General features: G+C 31.4%; 1 long non-coding RNA gene across 1 annotated transcript; it reads left to right on the forward strand.

The window, feature by feature from the left end:
- Positions 1–2,904: 2,904 nt before the first annotated feature.
- Positions 2,905–4,045, forward strand: LOC142219614 (uncharacterized). The gene is made up of 5 exons (XR_012717666.1): positions 2,905–2,959; positions 3,084–3,126; positions 3,297–3,361; positions 3,764–3,829; positions 3,959–4,045. It is a non-coding gene; the product is annotated as an uncharacterized LOC142219614 (long non-coding RNA).
- Positions 4,046–7,686: the final 3,641 nt, after the last annotated feature.

Below are 7,686 nucleotides of genomic sequence, written 5' to 3' on the forward strand. Positions count from 1 at the left end.
AGCCCACGCCAACGCCAACTATACAACTGAAGCATGCCAAACACAACCAAGCAAAGCCAAAACCAAAAACAATGGAAGATGAAGATGGGAAAATGGCAGCAGAGGGTATCAAACCATTGACGGCGTTCGATGCAAACTTGTCGTTTATGATTTTTTGTTCCACAAATTAAACTAAGAATAAAAAGAAATTTATATCAGGGAATGACGTAGAACAATCGGTCAAAAGTTTCTCATTATTATTTACACAAAATTTAACATCATTTGTGAGTTTTTAACAAAAAATATTGCAAATTAAAAATGAGCGAACGTGTATGTATCGAACACCGTAAATGCAACTTTTGGTATGACGTCGCCCATTTTCCAATCTTCCTTTTCTATTGTTTTTGGCCAAAACATTCCTTCAACAACAAAAACACATGTGCCTTTATTGAAAACAACACCTCATCCAGCCAAAAACCATCAACGAATAACAAACACACACACACAAACCACTAAATGAACAAAAATAAAAACAACCCCACGCTCATGTATACACAACAAAACTCAAGTAACATCATCTTTACATTAATCACATTCCACTATTCCGATAAAGATCTCTGTACTATGCATTAGTTCATCGCATCTGCTGACAATTTACTCTAAGAATAATATTCGTAAAGGCACACCAGTTTATGAACGATGAAACGTTTAACTTAAAATTTGCAAAATTTTCATGTAATGTTATCTCCCATTTTTGACGAAAATATCTATAAATTTAATTACATGTGAACTAAAAATATTTCATTGTGTAATTTTTTACCAACAATTATTAACTATAGGAATTGTCAGTAAGAAATTGCTATCCACTTTCAAGTTCATTTTTCGTAAAAAAATATTTTCTCATACAAAAAAATCTTGTAGTAAATTGCACTTATTATTTAGAAAATACTTTACATTTCACAAGTAGTTTTATAGCATGACAAACGAATTTTTAACTACCAGTTAAGAAGTTTTTTAAGGAAATTTCCATCGTATTTTGTAGGCCATGAACTAAACGATTGCTACTTAGAATTTGTAAAATTTCCTTTCGAGTAGTTAATTTTCGTTCAAGATACGAAAAATGAACTAAAATTCTGGAAAATTCTTGTAATAAATTATTGTAAAAATCTTCTTAAATTTACGAGACACTTTTTTTTTCTGTGTAGGGTGCTTTTAATTCTATAATAGAGCAAGTATGTTAAAAATTATGGGCATTATGGTGTGATTTAGGCCTTAGGCATAAAGTCAATGAGAAGCTATTATCATCATCAAAACGACAGAATGATGAATTACTACTGGAGGTAGTAAAGAACTATAATACCAAACGGAATCCTTTAAGGTCGTAATGCAAATAAATTGGAATAAGTACATGCAATGAAAAAACGTTTGACCATTTCTTCGAAATTTTTTTTTAGGTAAAATTTTAATCCTTAAATGCACAAGAAACCCGATTTCTCCGAAAAAAATATATATAATTTGCAAAATTGAATTATTTTTTAAAACTGTATTGAATGTTGTAAATGCAACAAACTTGTGATTGTAGAATTTGGTCAACATTTTAAGAGAAAGATATAGTGTACATCTAAGGGTTAAGGCTGAATTACACGGACTAAAAAAATTGAAAACCTCAACTACCTTTGAACGCTTTATATACCCACAACCACATAGTGGTCAGGGCAGGTCTGTGGAGTCGGAGTCGTAGTCTTGGAGTCGGAGTCTGAAGATTTTGCTGGAGTCGGAGTCGTAAAAATTTTGCTCGACTCCGACTCCGGCTAAACCAAATTTTTTAAAACATTTCACATTTTTGTACACAGAAAAAAAAGTGTCTCGTAAATTTAAGAAAATTTTTACATTAATTTATTACAAGAATTTTCCAGAATTTTAGTTCATTTTTCGCATCTTCAACGAAAATTAACTACTCGGAAGGAAATTTTACAAATTCTAAGTAGCAATCGTTTAGTTCATGGCCTACAAAATACGATGGAAATTTCCTTAAAAAATTTCTTAACTGGTAGTTAAAAATTCGTTTGTCATGCTATAAAACTACTTGTGAAATGTAAAGTATTTTGTAAATAATAAGTGCAATTTACTATACGATTTTTTTGTATGAGAAAATATTTTTTTACGAAAAATGAACTTGAAAGTGGATAGCAATTTCTTACTGACAATTCCTATAGTTAATAATTGTTGGTAAAAAATTACCCAATGAAATACTTTTAGTTCACATGTAATTAAATTTATAGACATTTTCGTCAAAAATGGTAGATAACATTTCTTGAAAATTTTGCAAATTTTAAGTTAAACGTTTCATTGATCGTAAACTGGTGTGCCTTTACGAATATTATTCTTAGAGTAAATTGTTAGCAGATGCGATGAACTAATGCATAGTACAGAGATCTTTGTCGGCATAGTGGAATGTGATTAATGTAAAGATGATGTTACTTGAGTTTTGTTGTGTATACATGAGCGTGGGGTTGTTTGTTATTTTTGTGCATTTAGTGGTTTGTGTGTGTGTCTGTTATTCGGGGATGGTTTATTTGGCTGGATGAGGTGTTGTTTTCAATAAAGGCACATGTGTTTTTGTTGTTGTAGGAATGTTTTGGCTTTGCTTGGTTTTGTTTGGCATGCTTCAGTTCTATAGTTGGCGTTGGCGTGGGCTGTTGCATCTTTTAAGTAGGTATGCAACAAGGAAATATAAAGGCATGGAATATTTTGGATTTTTGATACATATATTGGTGTTTGTTTATTAAACCTGTTAAATGAAAGTTATTAATATTTTATCGGTAGTTTAGAAAAAAGTTATTACGAATATTTAGGAAAATATGTTGAAATTGAAAGTGTATTGAAATTTTTATTATTCTATGTAAAAAATTAATATTCAATTCCAGATGAATTTGGAAAATTTTTGTTATATCTCAGCGTATAGTTTATTCATAAATTGGTAAGTATTTTTTTAATATGACTTTCTTTTAAAAATATTTTTTATGTATATTATTATTTGTTAATTAATTTTTTTGGAAACCAGTTTAATGCTTTTCTTTGTTGTAAAAACAATATTTAATCAGAGCAACTCCAGATGGATTCGAACAAATAAAAAATAGAGAATTGGTAAGTTTTCTTTTAAAAATTGGCTTTATTTTAACTAGAATATTTACGTTTTTGTGACCTTTTTATCATCAAAACTACAGGTTTTTAATGCCTTATTTTAGTATTTCTTTAATCAATTTTTTGGAAACCAATGTAATATTTTTAATGTAAAAACAAATATTTAATTTCAGAATAACCCCTTAAACATTTGGACAAATTGTTAGTACTCCTTTGCCTGTAATTTAATAGTGAATTGGTAAGGATTCTTTAACTTTCTTTTAGCCCTGGACAGTCATCCTTATTTTTTGTACATTAACGTCAGACTTTGTCATTTTGACTACGGCTCATTTCAAGACGCTAAAATTTTCATCGTGAGCGAAAAAGTGAACCAAACTTTTGTTTATTTTCTTATTCAATTTGGTTTTAAGTAGTATAAAACAAAAATTCATAAAACGGTCGAATTAGTATAACTTAAATTCACCATTTCCCAATAGACTAAAATCCATTTTAAATCGAAAATTAAATTTCGTGTCGTCATTTTGACGAATGATGACTGTCTAGGGTTATCAAGAATATTTGGTTTTTAATGCCTATTATTATTTTTTCATTAGTTTTTTTGAAAACTTATTTAATAATTTTATTTAATATTTAATTTCAGAGTAACCCAAATAAATTTGGACAACTTTTTATATTTCCCCTCAGCGTACAATTTAATAGAGAATTGGTAAGTTTTATATTAAAACTTTGGCTTTCTTTCAACTAGAATATTTATTTTATTATATCCTTCACATCGATAACAAGACAGTTTTATGAGTTTATATAGAATACTTCATTATTTTTCTAATTGTTTCAGGTACACATTTTATGAGATACGTTTTCCAAAGAAAAGTTGAATTCTTTACACCATTTGATAAAATGCCCCAAATATGGTAAGTTACAAGCTAAAATGAAGAATTAAAAATTATATTTCATTACATGGTGTTAATTTTTAACAATTTTCATTTTTGTTTCCATTTTTTCCAGCAAGATATGTGAAAAAACTACCTACGATGAATAAAAAAAAGGATAAGTTAAAATGTCCAAACAGCGGGTTAAAATGAACTACTCTCTGTTCCACGTGGTCATAATTTTTATTCACAAAAAACATTGTATTAAAAACTTTCATCATAAGTTTTTATAATAAAGTACTTTTGCTTAAAGAAAGTTTAATTTTAATATATGAAAATTTTCATAATAGTAAAACGGTTTGTTGTTCCTTTAATTATTTAATTTCTCTGTACTGTGGAAGGATTGATTTAAAAATAGTTTAGTCGTCGACATTTTAAAGAGACTGTTAACCAATTTTTATTATCGGGTTTCCCACAAAATAAGCAAGTAAACCAAAATAATACTGACTTTTTAACTTGGTAGGGGTATATAAATCTTATGGTGTTGTAAAAATTAACTAAACTACAATGTTATAGATGAACTAGAATTTAAGAAAATTATAAACTAGACAAGTTGAAAAAAATCTTAAGGGCTAAATCATGGTCAATATTACTACAGTTTAGTTCATTTTGCAATGGAAAAGGGTTCACTGTTTTTTCAGTGTAACTAAGCAAGTTTTTACGCAAATTAATTTCCATTGCGTTATTCATTCGATCAATGTACAGCATGATTGTAAATGAAAATCAAATTCCAATTACGGCTATCTTTTTATGTTTCCTAGAATGTTAGACTAGCAGATGGGCTGGATCGATCCATTTTAATGCCCCTATCAATTTATTTGAAATATTTCGAACAATCGAAATTATTTTTTACTAGAAATTATTACAATATTTATTCGAGCTTATTGGACAGGAAGATTAAGAGAATTGATATCATTAAGTTACTGAAAAGAAAATGCCAGATACCCATCTCGCAAGCCTGACTATACATACATATATGTTTCAGTGTTGGCCAATATATATTTCCATAGTCTTTAGCGAGATCTGGCCGGGTGAGATGATTAAATTTGGTTCTTTTATGTTAATTTCTTATGAAATTTACATACGAGAATTATTCTTCCCAAATTTAACCATTTTATTTTTATACCCTGCGCCACACTGTGGAACAGGGTATTATAAGTTAGTGCATATGTTTGCAACACCCAGAAGGAGACGAGATAGACACATGGTGTCTTTGACAAAAATGCTTAGGGTGGGTTCCTGAGTCGATATAGCCATGTCCGTCTGTCCGTCTGTCCGTGAACACATTTTTGTAACCAAGGGATTAGGTAGTAATTTAAGCCCAATCGACTTCGAATTTGGCACAAGTATGTGTTTTAGGTCAAAATAGAACCCTATTGATTTTGGAAGAAATCGGTTCAGATTTAGATATAGCTTCCATATATATCTTTCGCCCGATATGCACTTATACGGCCCTAGAAGCCTGAGTATTACCCCAATTTGGTCGAAATTTTGCACTAGGAGTTCAATTAGTAGTGTAGTCTAGCGTGCCAAATTTTATTGAAATCGGTTCAGATTTAGATATAGCTCCCATATATAGCTTTCGCCCGATTTACACTCATATGACCACAGAGGCCAATTTTTTGCTCCGATTTAGTTGAAATTTTGCACAGGGAGTAGAATCAGCATTGTAGCTATGCGTGCCAAATTTGGTTGAAATCGGCTCAGATTTAGATATAGCTCCCATATATAGCTTTCGGCCGATTTACACTCATATGACCACAGAGGCCAATTTTTTGCTCCGATTTAGTTGAAATTTTGCACAGGGAGTAGAATTAGCATTGCAGCTATGCGTGCCAAATTTGGTTGAAATCAGTTCAGATTTTGATATATCTCCCATATATAGCTTTCGCCCGATTTACACTCATATGACCACAGAGGCCAATTTTTAACTCCGATTTAGTCGAAATTTTGCACAGGGAGTAGAATTAGCATTGTAGCTATGCGTACCAAATTTGGTTGAAATCGGTTCAGATTTAGATATAGCTCCCATATATATGTTTTTCTGATTTCGACAAAAATGGTCAAAATACCAACATTTCCCTTGTAAAATCGCCACTGCTTAGTCGAAGAGCTGTAAAAATGACTCTAATTTTCTTAATCTTCTATTACATATATATTGAGCGATAAATCATAAATAAATTTTTGCGAAGTTTCCTTAAAATTGCTTCAGATTTAAATGTTTCCCATATTTTTTTACTAACATTGTGTTCCACCTTTGTGCATTAGCCGACTTAAATTTTGAGTCTATAGATTTTGTAGAAGGCTATCAAATTCTGTCCAGATCGCGTGATATTTAAATGTATGTATTTGGGACAAACCTTTATATATAGCCCCCCAACACATTTGACGGATGTGATATGGTATCGAAAATTTAGATCTACAGAGTGGTGCAGGGTATAATATAGTCGGCCCGCCCGACTTTAGACTTTCCTTACTTGTTTTTTTTTTTTAAATTTTATTTCAAGGCCATGTACATATGTGGAATATTGATCGAAAATTTTTTCAAAGTTGTTTTTTATAGAAAATTTTGTCAAAATTTTATTTCTATAAAAAGTTTATTCAAAATTTTATTACTATAGAAATATTTTTTTTCTATAGAAAATTTAGTCAAAATTAATTGAGTCAAAATTTTGTTTCTATAGAATATTTTGCAAAATTTTATTTCTATAGAAAATTTAGCAAAATTTTGTTTGCTACACGGACTTGTTGTGAAAATGTTTCCCGTGACTATTATTTGTTGGATTATTTTTTATACCCTCCACCATTGGATAGGGCGGTATATTAACTTTGTCATTCCGTTTGTAACACATCGAAATATTGCTCTAAGACCTCATAAAGTATATATGTTCTGGGTCGTGGTTAAATTCTGAGTCGATCTGAGCATGTCCGTCCGTCCGTCCGTCTGTTGAAATCACGCTAACTTCCGAACGAAACAAGCTATCGACTTGAAACTTGGCACAAGTAGTTGTTATTGATGTAGGTCGGATGGTATTGCAAATGGGCCATATCGGTCCACTTTTACGTATAGCCCCCATATAAAGGGACCCTCAGATTTGGCTTGATGAGCCTCTAACAGAAGCATATTTTATCCGATCCGGCTGAAATTTGGTACATGGTATTATGGTATTGGTATATGGTCTCTAACAACCATGCAAAAATTGGTCCATATCGGTCCACTTTTACGTATAGCCCCCATATAAACGGACCCCTAAATTTGCCTTGCGATCGCTCTAAGAGAAGCAAATTTGATTCGATCTGGCTGAAATTTGGTACATGGTGTTAGTATATAGTCTCTAACAACCATGCAAAAATTGGTCCACTTCGGTCTATAATTATATATAGCCCCCATATAAACCGATCCCCCGATTTGGCTTGCGGAGCCGTTTAGAGAAGCAAATTTCATCCGATTCGGCTGAAATTTGGTACATGGTATTGGTATATGTTCTCTAATCACCATGCAAAAATTGGTCCACATCGGTCCATAATTATATATAGCCCCCATATAAACCGATCCCCCGATTTGTCCTCCGGAGCCTCTTGGAGGAGCAAAATTCAACCGATCCGGTTGAAATTTGGAACATGGTGTTAGAAT

This window comes from Haematobia irritans, chromosome 1 (assembly GCF_050003625.1).
Source record: "Haematobia irritans isolate KBUSLIRL chromosome 1, ASM5000362v1, whole genome shotgun sequence".
NCBI classification, from domain to species: Eukaryota; Metazoa; Arthropoda; class Insecta; order Diptera; family Muscidae; genus Haematobia; species Haematobia irritans.